Source organism: Alexandromys fortis, unplaced genomic scaffold (assembly GCF_014885135.2).
Source record: "Alexandromys fortis isolate MF-2015 unplaced genomic scaffold, M_Fortis_MF-2015_v1.1 scaffold_74, whole genome shotgun sequence".
Taxonomy (NCBI): Eukaryota; Metazoa; Chordata; class Mammalia; order Rodentia; family Cricetidae; genus Alexandromys; species Alexandromys fortis.
In genome coordinates this window covers 2,077,250-2,093,288 of record NW_026068008.1, presented here as the reverse complement: position 1 = coordinate 2,093,288, position 16,039 = coordinate 2,077,250, and the positions used below count along the sequence as shown (strand labels likewise).

General features: G+C 39.7%; 1 long non-coding RNA gene across 1 annotated transcript; it reads right to left on the bottom strand.

Moving 5' to 3' along the window:
• Nucleotides 1-300: 300 nt before the first annotated feature.
• LOC126513387 (uncharacterized) lies at nt 301-7,321 on the bottom strand. The gene is made up of 4 exons (XR_007595324.1): nt 7,276-7,321; nt 3,617-3,665; nt 500-971; nt 301-407 (listed from the first exon to the last, which is right to left on the bottom strand). It is a non-coding gene; the product is annotated as an uncharacterized lncRNA (long non-coding RNA).
• Between the last annotated feature and the right edge of the window lie 8,718 nt (nt 7,322-16,039).

The window sequence follows — 16,039 nt, the reverse complement described above, 5'->3', positions numbered from 1 at the left end:
CCAGAAATAATTACACGGAAACTGTATTCTTTCAAACACTGCCTGGCCCGGCTAGGTCCAGTTTCTTATTGGCTAGCTCTTACATATTGTTCTAACCCATTTCTAATATTCTGTGTAGCCCATGAGCTGGCTTACCAGAGAGGATCTTAACCTGCGTCTGTCTGGAGTGGGAGCATCATGGAGACTCTCTCACTAAGCTTCTTTATCCCAGAATTCTCTTCTGTCTACTCCGCCTACCTAATTTTCTGTCCTATGAGGGCCGAGCCAGTTTCTTTATTATTACAAGACCCACCTCCATCAGCTAAGCATTCAACAGTCACTTCTTCTCAGCACTGTGAAGTCCCTGCATTCACTGTTGCCCACTGCATGAAGACGCTCCCTTAACCCAGGCTGAGAGCAGCACTAGTCTGTAAAAAATAAATAAGTAAATAAATGTTCAAATTGCAGCTTAAGTACATGTCCACTTAGCAAAATATTAGTACTGTGTTTCTCCTGGTACCTGTAAACTCCCCAGCCATAGACTTTTAAGCAGGTTCATGGTGCCAAGTATATAGTCTCTCCTGTGGAACAGGCCTGAAATACAATTTAAAAACACTTGGCTATCCTCCAGATAGTCTTGATACTACTGAACCAGTAAGTATCTTGCCTGATAGGGCTGTAATATAGCACACAGTAAGATTCGGTAATGACGCTGCTCTTCCAGTAGCCTGCATAGAACCTTCTGGTACTATGAATGATAGCCAGAAAAGAGGAAACTTCAGCTTGACTTTTCTGTATCATGCATCCAAAGTAGATGGTATCTACAGCAGTACGTCTTACCACCTTGTGTTAGTGGATGCCCAAAAGAAATGAAAGTGGGCTGTGATGCTTCAGGAGCCTCTAGGACCTCCCTGACCAACAACTCCTAAGGTGCTTTCCAAGGAGCTGTGTTCTTATCCATGCTTCTGCTGCATTAAGAGAACAGCTGGAGACTGGAAACAAAACAAAACAAAACAAAACAAAACTGGTTACTCTCAAAACATTCAGCAGTTCCAACACTTATGCAGAATTTTCTAGAGCTTTACACAAAGAGCAGCAGTTCATGGATAATCAACCTGAATTTTAACAGCACTTTTATACAAATTCAAAACAAATATTTTTATTATAGCACTCAGCTGTGAGGCTTTAAAGATCCCTAATAATCAAGATGGGTTCTATTTTTTTACACTAATATAAAATATATAACCTTTTGCTCAGTGTTTCTACCTTATGGTCATCCTGTTACAGGACAGAGATAATAGAGTAGAATATTCAAGACGACAGACATAGTGAAAGCTGCTTCCTTGATGAAACCCAGCTCACACCCGGCAGACTCCATTCACTGTTGACTTGATCACGGCTATGAGTTTGACCCTGTATGAAATCTCACTCACTGTTCTAGCTTTCATTTTATTTTTATGTTTATGAGTGTTTTGTCTTCATGTCTATGCTCCCTTTGTATGTTGTGATGGCAGAGAACTGAAGTTACAGATGGTTGTGGACTACATCATGGGTGCTAGAAACTGAACCCAGGTCCTCTGGAAAAAAATGGCCAGTGTTCTTAATTGTTGAGCTAGCTCTCCAATGCCTAAATTTCAGTTCCTTAGAGGCATTAATTAAATGCACTTGAAATTTCTTGTAACGCTTACATTTCATTTCACACTACAGAGTTCTTGGCAGTGTTTTTATTTATTATTCTCATGGATGTTTGTTTGTTGTGGGCTTTATGGAGGCTGGTTTCTGTACTCTCAGTTTTAGACAGCAGTGATTTCCCAGCCCAAATGCATAGAACACTATCTAATTTTTTTAAAAGGAACTGTGTAAGGTGAGACTCGATTTTATTTCAAGCACTATATATTTTGTGTATTTACATATTTGATTATTATTAATCATATCATTTCGCTACTTCCATGTTTCTTTTATCCTGTAAAAATTATGATAGCCCATTTTTCATAGATATATTTGTCATTTGTTAATTCATTCCATGCTGCAACACAGAGTTCTTGTACTCTGCCAGGACTAGACATGCTCACAGGCTCCTGGAAGCTATGATGAGCAAATTAAGTCTCTTCTTCAAAAATAAAATTCTTAGCGTAATGTAGGAATTAAACTGGGTGAGTGTATATAAATGCCAAGCACATACAAACACGGAAAAAAGTATAGTCTTAAAAGTCCATTAGCTATTTTAGTGACCAACCCAGAGAATTGATTTTTTATCCATAAGAGTATACCAGGATGAGGAATGTCAGTTATTTCTGGGGAAGTTAAGAAATTGTAAACCAAAGGGGATAAACAAGAATAAAGGAAGTAGATAAGTGTGCAATGTGGGTGCTTAATTCTGGTCAGTTTTTTTTTTTTAAAAAAAAAATCTGTACAGAGTAGAGCATTCATACTTGATAGGTGAAAAGAAATTAAGGAATGGGATGTGACAAGATAAGAAAGGAAATGGCCTTTGGAGTTGAAGGAACAGCATAGTACATGATAGAGATATGAAGTATACAACTTGTTATTGAAAAAAAGAAAAAGAAAAACAAAACAATCTGTCCAGAATATGGAGAATAATGGACAAAATGAATAGGCAAAGCACAACCACACTGTATGTAGTCTTAAAATCCACCCTATTTTTAAAGTTATAAATTATTTCTCTACCCTATAGAACATAAAGATTTGAAGTGAAAGTCTAGAGAATGCACACAAGGATTTGGGATAGGATATGAGTAATAAAAAGGACCTGACATGGTGAGAAAAGAGGATAGGCAAGATATAAATTACTGAAAGAGACAAAGGAAAATTTGTGAAAAGGAGTAGACCGAGAAGAGATGGACTAAAAAGCATCTAAGACTAAAGAATGACTGCTTTCTCTTGTTTTTTGGAAGTATTATTGATTATTGAAAAGGTTAAGAATCTTCAGAGACAGGGAAAGAAAGGGTGTGGATAAAAGAGATTGCAGGGCTAGAGAGGGGAGAGGTAGGTAGGAATGAGAGTAGTTTAAATGTTAATATGCTTTAACATACACATACAGACAATAAAGTAATAGATATGTGATAGATCTCTTGAAATGTGGGACTTTGCACAGTTAAAAATTAAGAACTTGGGGCAGGGGAAATGGTTCAGTCCGTAAAGTATTTGCAATACAAGCACAGGGACCTGGATTCATGTTTACCTCCCCACATAAAATTCTGGTTGTAATGTTACATTGTAACTACAACACTGGGGAGACAGACAGGATGATCTTTGGGGTTTTCTGGCCTGTAAGTCCAGCCGAGTCTTGAGCTCCAGATTCAGTGAGAGACCCTGTCTCAAAAATAAGTAACTGAAAACAGGTCAATCTCCACATGCGTGCACACATGAGTACACATACAAACACAGAATCACAAAAACATGTACACACCCTACACATTTCACAAGAGGGGAAAGAGAACTAAAAGAAATAGATGATGTACACTTGTAGAAACAGGGTACAATGAAGTAATGTGGTTCATTAGCAAACATAAACACGTTTATTGTTGAGAAAATTCTCAGAGAAACAGGCCTTCAAAGAGATCTAATGTTCACATCTCACTTTTTAAGAGAAAATGCTAAATAAGTGCGTACTTACTTGATGTCCTATACCAGTGACTAAATTTCTCTTCTCTAATGCACATGCGCTGTGGAATAAGACATAATTATTAACATAACCATTGAATTCCAACAAAAAACTTGATTTTCTTTAAATTCAGGTAACTTTCCCCTCCTCGGCTAGGTGGAAGGTGTTGGCTTATTCTTTCTCCTACTTGCACCTCTGTCTGGCCCTATCAGAATGAGAAAATTGGGGTGCCACAGGGCAGTTATGGGCAGAAAATGTTCTAAGAGTTCAGCGGGCTTTTATTCTGTCCTCTAGCTCTTTCATGAATTTCTAAGCTTTTCTGAAGACTACACTTTCTTTGGAACTGGAGTGTCTAATCCTGCGGATTTAGAACAGCTCTGCCACCTCCATTTTTCTATACTGAGAAATCCACGTTTAGGTTCGTTGAAGGTTTTTCTATCTCTCTTGACAGACGACACTCTTTACAAAAACCATCTCTACGCATCTTTACTCTCCACACCATCAATTCAGTCCATACTGGCTGATAGTAGGCTCTCCGCAGTCACCAATGAACCAGTCAGTCTAGCAGATGGACGCCAATTCCTGCCTGCTTCACATCATGTGGACTGACTTTACAAGAAGCTCTCAACAGGTTTCCATACACCTCAAGACACCATCCAGCCTGTTGGGAATATTTTCCTAATGCGAGCTCTTCACTGACGCAAAATTCCCAATCAAGCCAAATCAAACCAAGCCAAATTAAGAGAGATCCAAGTTTAATGGGAGTTCTGCCCTCTCGGGTGGCCCGGAGGGGGGAACTGGGAAGTGGCACAAACAGGACCACCGACCACCAGGAGGAAGAAAAAGAGACCACGTGTTCCTCTTTTAGGAGTTCACTTAAATAGTCTTGGGAGTGGTCCTGACCTCCCCCCCAGGGAGGGGTCAGGGCCTGGCCTGCTCAGCTACGGAGTCCAGAGTGCTAACTCTCAGAGTCAGGGGACTAGGATAGACGCAAGGGGCTGGGGCCTAAGTTCCCAACTTAACCCATCTGCAAATAGAGCTCAGGAATATGATTGACAAGGTCCAAGTGGATTCCCATTAAAAAAAAAATAAATAAAACAGGAGATCTTATAAATTTTCTTCTCCCAGGGGCACGCATGCATGTCTCTCTTAGGATCCTCCTTGTTACCTAGCTTCTCAAGGGTTGTGGATTGTAGACTGGTTATCCTTTTCTTTAATATCCACTTATGAGTGAGTACATACCGTGTTTGTCCTTCTGGGTCTAGGTTACCTCACTCATGAAATAAGATCTCCCAAGTAAATTCGGGGTGGGGGCAGTAAGAGTGAAGGGAGGGAGGAGAACATGAGGGAAAGGTATGGTTGAGTTGGGGGAGGGACAGAAAGGGAGAGCAAGGAAAGAGGAAATGAGGGAGTCATAATGGGGCTAGCAAGAAACCTGGCACTAGGGAAATTTTCAGCAATCCACAAGGATGACCCCAGCTAAGACCCGAAGCAGTAGAGGAGAGGGTGCCTGAACTGACCTTTCCCTGTAATCAGATTGATGATCATCCTAATTGTCAACATAGAAACTTCATCCACTAACTGATGGAAGCAGATGCAGAGACCCACAGCTAAGCCCTGATCTGAGCTCTCAGACTGCAGTCAAAGAGAGGGAAGAGCAATAATATGAGTAAGGTGTGGGGGGGGGGCGTTAAGATCATGATGGGGAAACAGAGACAGTTGACCTGAACTAGTGGAGTTCACTGCCTCTAGACTGACAGCTAGAAGAACCTACATAAGACCAAACTGGGTCCTCTGAGTGTGGGTGACAGTTCTGTGACTTGGGAAGTCTGTGAGCACACTGGCAGTGGAACCAGGATGTATCTCTAGTGCTTGGACTGGCTTTTTGGAGCCCATTCCCTATGCAGAGATACCTTGCCCAACCTAGATACAGTGGCGAGGGGCTTGGTCCTGTCTTGATATGCCAGATTTTGTTGACTCCGCATGGGAGGGAGGCCTTACTCCTTCTGAGGAGTGGATGAAAGATGGGTTTGGGGGGAAAGTGGGGGAGAGGGAGGAGGAACTGTGGTTGGTATGTAAAATGAAAACCAAACATTTAAATTAAAAAATAAAATGATAAAACATATTTTTCTGTTCTTTGCCATGTTTTCTCGGGGAAATCTTTTATTTCACAACCACATAGATACATATACTTTGGTATAGATTTCCTAAAGTTTGTATTGATTGTCCTAAGGCATCTAGTGAGAACCTAAGTCCTCTATCTGATGGACAAAAGATGTCCCTGGAAAAGAAAAATACATGAATTTTGTATCCTGAATTTTACTCTTTAATAAATTATCACTTCATATACTGTAATTTACAATAGGAAAATCAAAGTAAGTAGTGTTTATCCAAACCTGTGGTCCTGCAGCCAACTATAACAAGGGCTCGGTCTGCACTTCCCCCACCGTTTCCTGTTTTCTTCCTTTCTCTTCCTTCTTCCCTAACTCTTCCTGATCTCCTTTCATCCATTTGCCATTCATGACATTTCCCCCATTTTTTTCCAGTTTGCCTCCCTGAAAATGATTACTGCAGAATGTAAGTAGAGGTGTTTCATTGCAGCCTGTGTCATTTTCTCATCACAGAGCAGTAAATTGGTTTCAAAGGTGGCTACTTCACACAAGCAAGACAAAGACTCAGTGAAAAACTTGATACTTCTAAAAAAATAATAATAAGACAAAAAAAACTTGATACTTCTTAAACCATCTAAATCAGCTATCTAGATTAAGAAGCAACACTCAGTCAACATCATCTTCATCCATATTAAAAACTATTATCCAAACAAAAATAGTTTTTAAAGACATAAATATTAAAATATTAGTTTCAAAGTATTAGCTTCCTAGCAATGTGAATTCTTTAGACTGCAGAGATGCTTGGGTTCAGAGCACTTGCTTTTTCACGGAGCACCAGAGCTCAGTTCTCATGTCAGGCAGCTCACAGATGCCTGTAATTCCAGTGTCCAGGGATCAGATGCCCTTTGGCCTCCATGAGCAGACACACCACATGCAGACACACAGATAAATAACAATTAAATATATCATTTTTAAAAGTGATTTTTCTTTGGATCATGCACCACATAACACATATGTACAAAAATGAGAAGCAGGCATAAGCTATATCATAAAATAGTACATAACATTTTACTATTTCTAGTATGAATGTTGTACATTTTAGCATATGGAGCGTGTGTACGTTTTAAAACTACAATTCATTAAAACTATTTCTGTTTCCTCAGCTCTTGACTGTGATCTGTCTGATTTTTGCAATGAAAACCCAGGCTTATCACCCCTTTACATGCTATGCCCCATTGTTATTCACATAATTTAGTGAAAGATTTCATTTTGTCCCTTCTGGCTTTGCAATATAGATATTTATGCTTGTATGGCAACCCATGCAGTCTACCTTCGTTCCATAATCTTCTCATCTCTCATATACATGTGACAAGACAATGCAGATCAAAATTTCCTAAATTTTGTACTCTTGCTGAAGCCATTTCAGTTTTAGCTAGAATTTAGCTACCTTGGTGGAGAATCCAAGGAAAATTATCCAAATCTGTTCTAAGAACCCTAAGGTCAAGATGACCTAGCTAACTTAGCCTATTTGTGTACATCTCTTTACAGTGACTTGATTACCTTAGCTTCTGTTAGGCGGCTTGCTTCTCCAAATCAGCCCATCCTGAAGCTGCTGAGTGAGATGCCAGAATGTGGTTTCTGCCTTCAAAAACCTTGTATTCTGGACACTCAAGGCCACACCTACGTCCCCAAATGTCCCCAAATACCTGGGCGTGGTCCCAGCTGGCTGAAATAAAGGATTCCCATTGGCTTTAAACTATGTCTGAGTCATTGTCTCTTGTAGGCTACCCAGAATAAATCTACACTGTCTGTATACACCGCATTCACAATATAACTTCAAAGATTCAATAAAAAAATAGAGAAAAACGTGAGTGGAAGAATCAAAATTAGCTATGCTAATCTTGCTAAATTGTTATGCAATGCAGGTGCAGAATAGTAACAGACTCTTGAACTGCTATCCCTGACACATGGGTGTCCACCAGGGTCTTGTGGTTGATTTCTGAGAATGGTAGCTGCAGTGACCTGATCTGATTCCATCTTCCCCAACAGGATTTTTCCAAATTTTTCTCATAATCTGATGTTAACACCCTTTAACCATCTTTGTTATATAAACTGTCATATTCAAATGTAATTTTTCAATCAACATTTGCATGTTCTTTTATTCTTAGTCTTTTGTATGTAACCAGAAATAGTTTTTTTTTTTTCTCATTGAAATCAACAGTAGCCTTCCAATGCTAAATGCAATCGTTTATTTCAGTCCTATATGAATTCTATGTAGCACATACCTTGGTTCACTGTATTTCCCTCTACCTGATAACTTTGCCCTCACCTCATTATTTGTATTCAACGCTCTATTGTCTACATATCTTGTGGCTATATCAACTCTTTCATATCCTTTCCATGTTCCTAATATGACAGCGCTCTAAATTATAACTGTTTAATCATTTTAGACCTAACAATCTTGTTCTAAGATGCATATGTACTACTTTAATTACATGCTGAGTTCAATTGTGTTCATATCTTTACTTTATTTTTCAGCCATTATGTCAAAAAGATTTTATTGTCCATTAGGAAAATACACCTTCTGCCGGGCAGTGGTGGCGCACGCCTTTAATCCCAGCACTCGGGAGGCAGAGGCAGGCGGATCTCTGTGAGATCGAGGCCAGCCTGGTCTACTAGAGCTAGTTCCAGGACAGGAACCAAAAAGCTATGGAGAAACCCTGTCTCGAAAATCCAAAAAAAAAAAAAAAAAAACAAAAAAAAAAAAAAAAAAAAAAAAAAAAAAAAAAAAAAAAAAAAGAAAGAAAGAAAGAAAAGAAAAATACACCTTACCATTGCATAGTGTTAACTTCAAAGCAGGTATATTTAACCTTTGTTGTATCACACATTTCTTTTTTCTTAATATTTTTAAGATTTTCTTATTTATATTTTTTATTTTTGTATGTATTTTTAACATATATATAGATATAAGTGTGTGTGTTTGTGTGTGTGTTTGTGTGTGTGTGTGTACCACTTGTGTGCCTGGGAACTCCAGAAGCCAGAAGGAGGTATTGGATCCTCTGGAACTGGAGTTTCAGATAGTTGTGAGTTCTGGGAACTAAATTTCAGTCCTCTGCAAGGGCAGTAGGTGCTTTTATCCTCTGAGTCATGATTCCATTTCCGCACATACTGCCACAATTCTTGATATATGAATAACACTTAAGTGTTGAATAAGTGAAAACCTTACCTGAAACTCTTTTTAATGATATAACAATGTCAACTCCTCATCCCATTAGATATTACAATTGAGTCTATGCTAAACAATGTCTCCTTGTTTCACTGTCACTGAGAATCCTCCTTACAAGAGTTAGGAAATTTCTACAGTACCCTGGAAACCATGCTCTCAAAATCCCTGTGAAATGATGTTCTCAAGATAAAGGTGTAGACACTGAGAGATAACAGGGCCAAAAATAGTGAGATCTTCATGGACACATGGTTTGCTATAGTAGGAGGCTGCTTGTTTGTTCTGGCTACTCAGCCCCAAAAATAACTACACAGAAACTGTCTTAATTAAGCCACTGCTTGGCCTATTAGCTCTAGCTTCTTATTGGTTATCTCTTGCATGTCAATTTAACCCATTTCTTTTCATTTGTGTATCGCCACGTGGCTGTGGCTTACCAGCAAGGTTCCATCCAGTGTCTACGTCTCTGGTGGGGCTACATGGCTTCTCCTGACTCTGCCTTCTTTCTCCCAGCATTCAATTTAGTTTCCCCAACTAGCTCTGTTCTGCCCTGCTATAGATTTAAGGAAGTTTATTTATTGATTAATACTAATCACAGCATACAGAGGAGAATCCCACATCAGTATGCTTCATACTTAGGTTTCCCATGAGTAGATCTCAGAGAGCTATCATTCTTCTGTCCCTCCCATGAGCATAAGGCATGCAATGTTCAAAAGGCCTCTACAAGACCCTACCTTTCTGACTCTCCAGTGCCAGGTTCTCAACCGCTAGATGTGTGAGAAACACTTTTCTGATTTTCACAAGCCATAAGTCTATGCCAAGCCCAACATGATACCTACTTTGGGATTACAGACACTAGTTCTCTGATAAAATTATAGCTTCTTTTCATTAAAAAATGCAAACAAAAAACAAGTTGTTCCCAGGTCAAAACCTTCTGTTGGTGTCGATAATTGTAGAGTAACACCCCATGCATCCTCCAGGGATCTATAGACAAGAGTTTCCAAACTCAAGATCCAGATTATGTCATTTCTTTCCAACACCCTGAAATTAAAATGTTCACTTATCTACCAACTTCCCCTACCTTCTGTCTTCGTAGGAACTTGAAAGCTGTTTCTTATGAGCCTGGAATGGTTTCACTCTCCTTTAAGAGCCCACCGCTACAACACTGCTCTAAGCCTTTCTTCACCCCTTCCTTGGTAAATTCTATTTCCCATCAATGATTCTATAGTTCTCTGTTTGCCTCTTACTGACATTATGCACATGTACTACTGGGGTGCTAACCTGTGTGTCCCCTCCACTACACTACGGGGAATTATTTTGTCATAGAGCCTGACTCCTATTCCCTCAAAGACCAACTACCAAGAAATTATTACTAAGCCCATCTTTAGTCCAGTGGATCCACTTAGCACCTACTCTCTGTTAAATATTGTACTAGGCCTTTCACCAAAATAAATGTTCTCCTGTTTAGATTGAATAAAAGATGCCAAACTACAAAAGTGTATTTTCCTCTTCTCTCAATTATAAAAATAGTTTGGTTAAAGCAAATAAGATTCCTGGAGAGTTGTCTAAGAGTATGAAGAGGAGGTGATAATGAGGACTTTGCTTTGTAGTGAAGAAGCAGAAAACAATGAAACAAGTGCCAGGAGGCTGACATGGTGTCCTCATTTTTACGTAGAGATACTTTTCCTATAAGCTCTTTGTATTCCCTGCTGCGAGGCTAAGATCATGATGCCATTCCTAGGTGGAGATACTTTTCCTATAAACTCTTTGTATTCCCTGCTGTGAGGCTAAGATCATGATGCCATTCCTAGGTGGAGATACTTTTCCCATAAGTACTTTGTATTCCCTGTTTCATGGCCACTTTCTGCTTCCCTTTCCTTTCTCATCAGCTCTCTGTGATGGACAGTCAGCAGGAAAACCAGGGCAGAAATGGGAAAGAATTTGTATTGGGGGTTAGGGGAATACTTTCCAGACTCCAATGAGCAAATGATTTATTCAGGCATATTTTGCGTCAGTCAATAAAAATTTTTTGCACTGTAGGGCAAGGTAGCAGCTTAGTTTTGATATTACACATTAACAGCAGACTCATCTTGACAAAAAGAGTCCCAAAGTCTCCTGATGCTTTCTCTTCTCCCATGCTGGAAGGATTATTATTTTTTTCAATAAAAAATGTTGGAGAAAATCCAGACAAAATCAATTATCAGAAGGCTTTATCTACGAAAATTTGTAGTAAGCAACATGAAACAGTATTTTAGTACAATTGGCTTTAGACTAAGTTCCCAATACCACAAACTATTGACAAGGTATCTTAAGATGTGTATTTTCAGTAGGCAAGAGGGGTTTCGCTAACAATGTCGTAGAGATGTTCCCTTTTAGTTCAATCACAGACCAAGACTGAACAAAGTGTACAACTCTCTCAATTGAGAACAATCTAGAACATATTGAAAACACTCAAAATACAACAAAATCCCAGCTCAGTCAAATGATAATTAAGCATGTAATTGCCACATAAAATTCCAGCTTGGACTCTTTTGTTCTACCATTTTTCAAAGATGATTATATAAAAAAATAACTACAACTTTCCAAAATGATAGTACTAGAAGCATGCATGCCAGGGTTCTATGTTCTTTCTGTAGTTATCTCTGCTTTTTGCACATGTAAGTCAAAAAAGCCTGATCTTCCAGGTAGCAAATAATCTGTATTGAATTCACTATTATTTCCAATAAGCAACTGGGGGAATCATTGCTACAGTCTATGCTTGATAAGGAGAAACCAGAGAAGAATAGTGTATCAGGTCCTTCCTCCTTCATTCCTCAGGTCCCCAAGTATTACAAAGAGCAGTGCCTGGGTTACAGCTCCCACTACTGCTCTCCAGGTCTTAGTTGTATATCTCCTTGTTGATATCCCCATGTGCAGAGTTGCTGAATCCAAAGCTCAATAAATCGGATCTTTTGTATTTTTAGACTTCATTTCCCTAAATGAAATAAATGGGAGTAATATTAGTTACATTGGTGGCACTAAAACATCCATTGAGCTTCGATAATAAGAGCAACAATAACAATAAAATTTTATAGCTTTTTTTTTCTCAGAGGAAATTAAAACACTTTACCAACATTATTGTCTCATTAATCCACATGTCTTTGAAAAATAGAGCGGCGTGTGGAAGAAGGAGTGTGGGCTGGGGAGGCAGGCAGACCTGCTTGAAAATCATTAGGTGGAAAGTAAACAAGATGATGGGGGTGAAGCAGCGTGTGCCCTCTGCTCACTGCTTCCGACCTATGTCCAAGCTTCCTCTCCGACTTTCACCCCTTTGCTGAGTCCCCAAACCTTCTTTCTAGAGTAGTAAAGTCTGAGAGAAGGTCATTTCAGTTGGAGGGGGTATTTCTGTTTGTACCCCCAAAGTATTCTTATTTTCTTGAAAAATAAAATCATAAAAGATTTCTTCCATTGTTTAATTGGCTTACAGGAATATGAGTATCTCCCTTATTTACCAAAGGCTCAGAGGTAACGACAAGAAACTCGTCTCTCTCAGTATCTTCCTGGAGTTGGAGAACTTTCAACTTTGGAACATCACAATGCCTGTGTTGTGAGCTACTGGGCGAAGGAAAAATTCATTGAGTGGACTGGGGGGAAATCTAATGGTAGTGGATACATGGACGTAGCTTAGCTGTAAAGTGGTTGTCTTGCAGGCCTAAGGACTTCCATTCAACACCAGCACGAGCTTAAGAAACCTGCTGTTGTGGCCTGAGTTTGAAATACCATAGCTGGGAACAGGTGGATCCCTGGGTCTTACTGGCCAGTCAGTTTAATGTAATTTATATGTTTCCAATGAATGGGAGACCCTGTCTCAAAGGAGGGAGACGGCACTTTAGAATAACACCCACAGTTGTCCTCTGAGCTCAGCATGTGCACCCCACTCACAAATGCACCAGCACATGACATGCTCACACGTGTGTGCGTGCATGTACACTCACACACACTCACACAGTAAAACAACAATAACTAAAATTGGATGAGAGTTAGAATTCCAAGAATTCAAACTATGATTTACATGCTAAATTATGTATGCATGAACCTTTGTTTGCCCAAAGGCCTTCCTTACAGTGTTTTCTAAATGCTAAAACTTAGCCATGGTGTATTATGGGAAAGACTCCATGTCAATGCTTAGTGGGGATGTTAAGTAGTTAAGAGTACATCACCATAGGCCGTGTGAAGGTGCTAATTGCAAAAGCCTTTCCATACAACAAGGCAGAGCACACTGAAATGAGGTCCAGTCTCTGAAATCCATCTGCTTTTTCCAGTGGGAAGCCTAAGTGGTTTCCACCTTTAGTTCTGACCCAGAGGAAATGTGTGTTTAACTCCAAACTTTAAGGCTTATAATCTGAAGGTGCTGTAGTGAAAGGCATTTTCAAAAGCCTATAGATAGAATAACTTACTATTAAGGGGCAGCTACTTTTCCAGACAGTGCTCAGGCTCTAAACAGGCAGAGTCAGTGTTTCCTCCTACAAATAGACACACCAGCAAGCATAGATCTGTGGGACAATGGGGCTGAGGCTGTCTCAGTAAATTGTGGCAATAGTAAAATAAATAATGGCTGCAGGAACTATCTACATCATAAAGAAATTGTGATGTCTGGTCAGTAGGTTTAATACCACCTTCATTTTTTATAGAATTGAGTACACATACACACACAAATAAATACATAGGCCCCAAGCTCCCATACAGAATGGATGGGAATACAGTGAATAACTCTTTAGGTGGCTTCTGCTTCAGCAATAGGCTCTAATTTGTAAGGGCAGTATTTTAAGCATGCATTTGAACAGATGGGCTATAATAGTTAGACAAGGAGACGATAATAACGTCATAGTAATCGCAAGATTGTTGTTTTTAAAGATGGAGGAACCACAAAAGGTATGGCTGCATTTTCAAAGATTGCAGAGATGTAGAACAATGTGAAATTAAATAGAAGAAAAGGTGGCTAGCTCCCTGGGACATGTTCTCCACAGGGAGATGCATTACCTAGGAGCAAGTCTCCCCAGGGCTGCTGTAAATGCTCCAACACTTATGTCATTTCAGATGAAATGCAGAAAGCTGCTGCAGAGGTGGACAAGGTGACCTGGCAGGCCTCCAGCCTCTAATCTCTGTGATTTAAAGGTTCTGTGCTATTACCCAGCACGAAGCACTGCTTTTAGCGATTCCATTTGTAAAATGACCCCACAGGTGTTTTTCTCATTGTTTCCACCTTTGCTGAACTCTCGTTTTTCCCAACTTATGCAGTGAGATTAGGGTGATAATATTTGGAATCAGAGGGTGGCAAAGGTTGTGGAAGGAGACTTAAACAGGAGTAAATGTTTGCTTGTTGAGAAAAAAAATAATACTAGGAAGCTAGAAAAAAGGTGAAAAGATTGTCTTTGCACACCATTGAGTTTTTCTGCATCTAAATGGGATTTTGATGTAGACACCACTTTCCTCGAAGAAAAGCTATACTGAGTGCAAGAAACCTGCACATTAATCTTCCTTCTGACAAGCCTGAGGAAAAGCAAACAAAGGTGCTAATTCAACACCGGCTCATTGTGATTCTCAGACTGTAAGGGAATTCTCAAGGGAGGCACAGGTTAGTGATACCCCTTGGATGACAGTGAGCATCAGCAATGTTAGAAGCCTTTTAGTAAGGACTCTGGGCTGGAACCCACGCATGTCCTTCTGTGTTTCAAGGAAAGCTTTATCTTCTGGTACAGATGGATACACCTGATGAAACCCATCAAGCAGCAATATTTGTTGGGTTTCAATTAGAAATACAAGAGGACACTTGACCTGCTCCTCTGCTTTGTGAATGAGGCATAGGGTGGAGAAGCTGCACCTTTGAAGAGACAGTGGAGTGCTGCCGGCTGCAATGTACCCCAGTGGGTTTTGTAATTTAGTGCGGCTCGCCAGGCTAAAAGATTTTTACCTTGTTTTAATGCTTTTACTTGGCTGGGACTATGTTAATTACATACTACAATAAATCAACCTCAGAAATGTTGCTTCCCAATGCACATAAAGAGAAATGTGTGACCAATTCCCTGCTTCAGAGAACATCAAGTAAGAAAGAAGAAAATGATTCAATATAGTTGCCTCTTCATTTTTTTTCTGTTTTGTTCCTTACCTGATTTTTAAAATGTATAGCCCTCAAACATAACCAAAAGCCAGTGTCTGAAGTACTTGAGCCTAGATGAGGTGTTAGAAGTGATCCACATGCCCCGCCATGAAAGCTCCAGTTGGCCAGAGTGTCAGTCCAACAAGATGAGAAGGCTGCCCTGTTCCTCCTTCCTGCCACTCTCACAGGTGCCTCCTCAGAATCACACACCAGCTGCAAAATTATAATGCATAATAGCATCTAGAGTTTACCAAACAATGACAGGGAACAGCCCTCGCTTTCCTCAGGACCTTCAGCCTGCTAAGACGGTGTGTCGTTTCCCACAGCAGACTGAGTGCCAAGCCTCTGGACTGCTTCTGTTTACTGTGCCTTCTCTACAATGGACCTGTCGACCACTAAGATCCTCTGTTACCTTAATTCTTTTCTGTGTATTTCCCTTCCCTTGCCCTGACATTTTACTTACAGCTCCAGGTTGGCATTTATTCTGTTGTCTTGAACCAAACAGATGTATGTATTTATCTTCGTACAAGGAATATGATTGTTCCCAAAATTTTAGTCAACTGTTGGCAATTTGGATTAAAAAGAGAGGTTATGGAAATAAAATATAGATAAATTTATCCTTGTGTTTTAGTAATAGAAATCAAAATATTATCAAACTGTGTGAATACATTCCAAGCCTGAGCTTGTATTATTAAAGAATACTTGACACTTCATACAAATACCCCTAGCAAGAATGTCTCTCATTGTTCTTTGTCAATTTTTTGCAATAGGCATCTTTAGACCTTTCAAAACAGCCCAGTGCTACACAAGAAAACAGAGTAATGTGATTAAAAGTTTAGGTGGCTGTTGGGGACAAGTCACGGTAAGACCATTTAAAGCAAGGCAGTGTCCCTCTCTGGAGAGCTCTGCAGGGAGTGTGTTACTGTTCTTCACTGTACACCTTCAGATGGAAAGGGACACACTCAGCG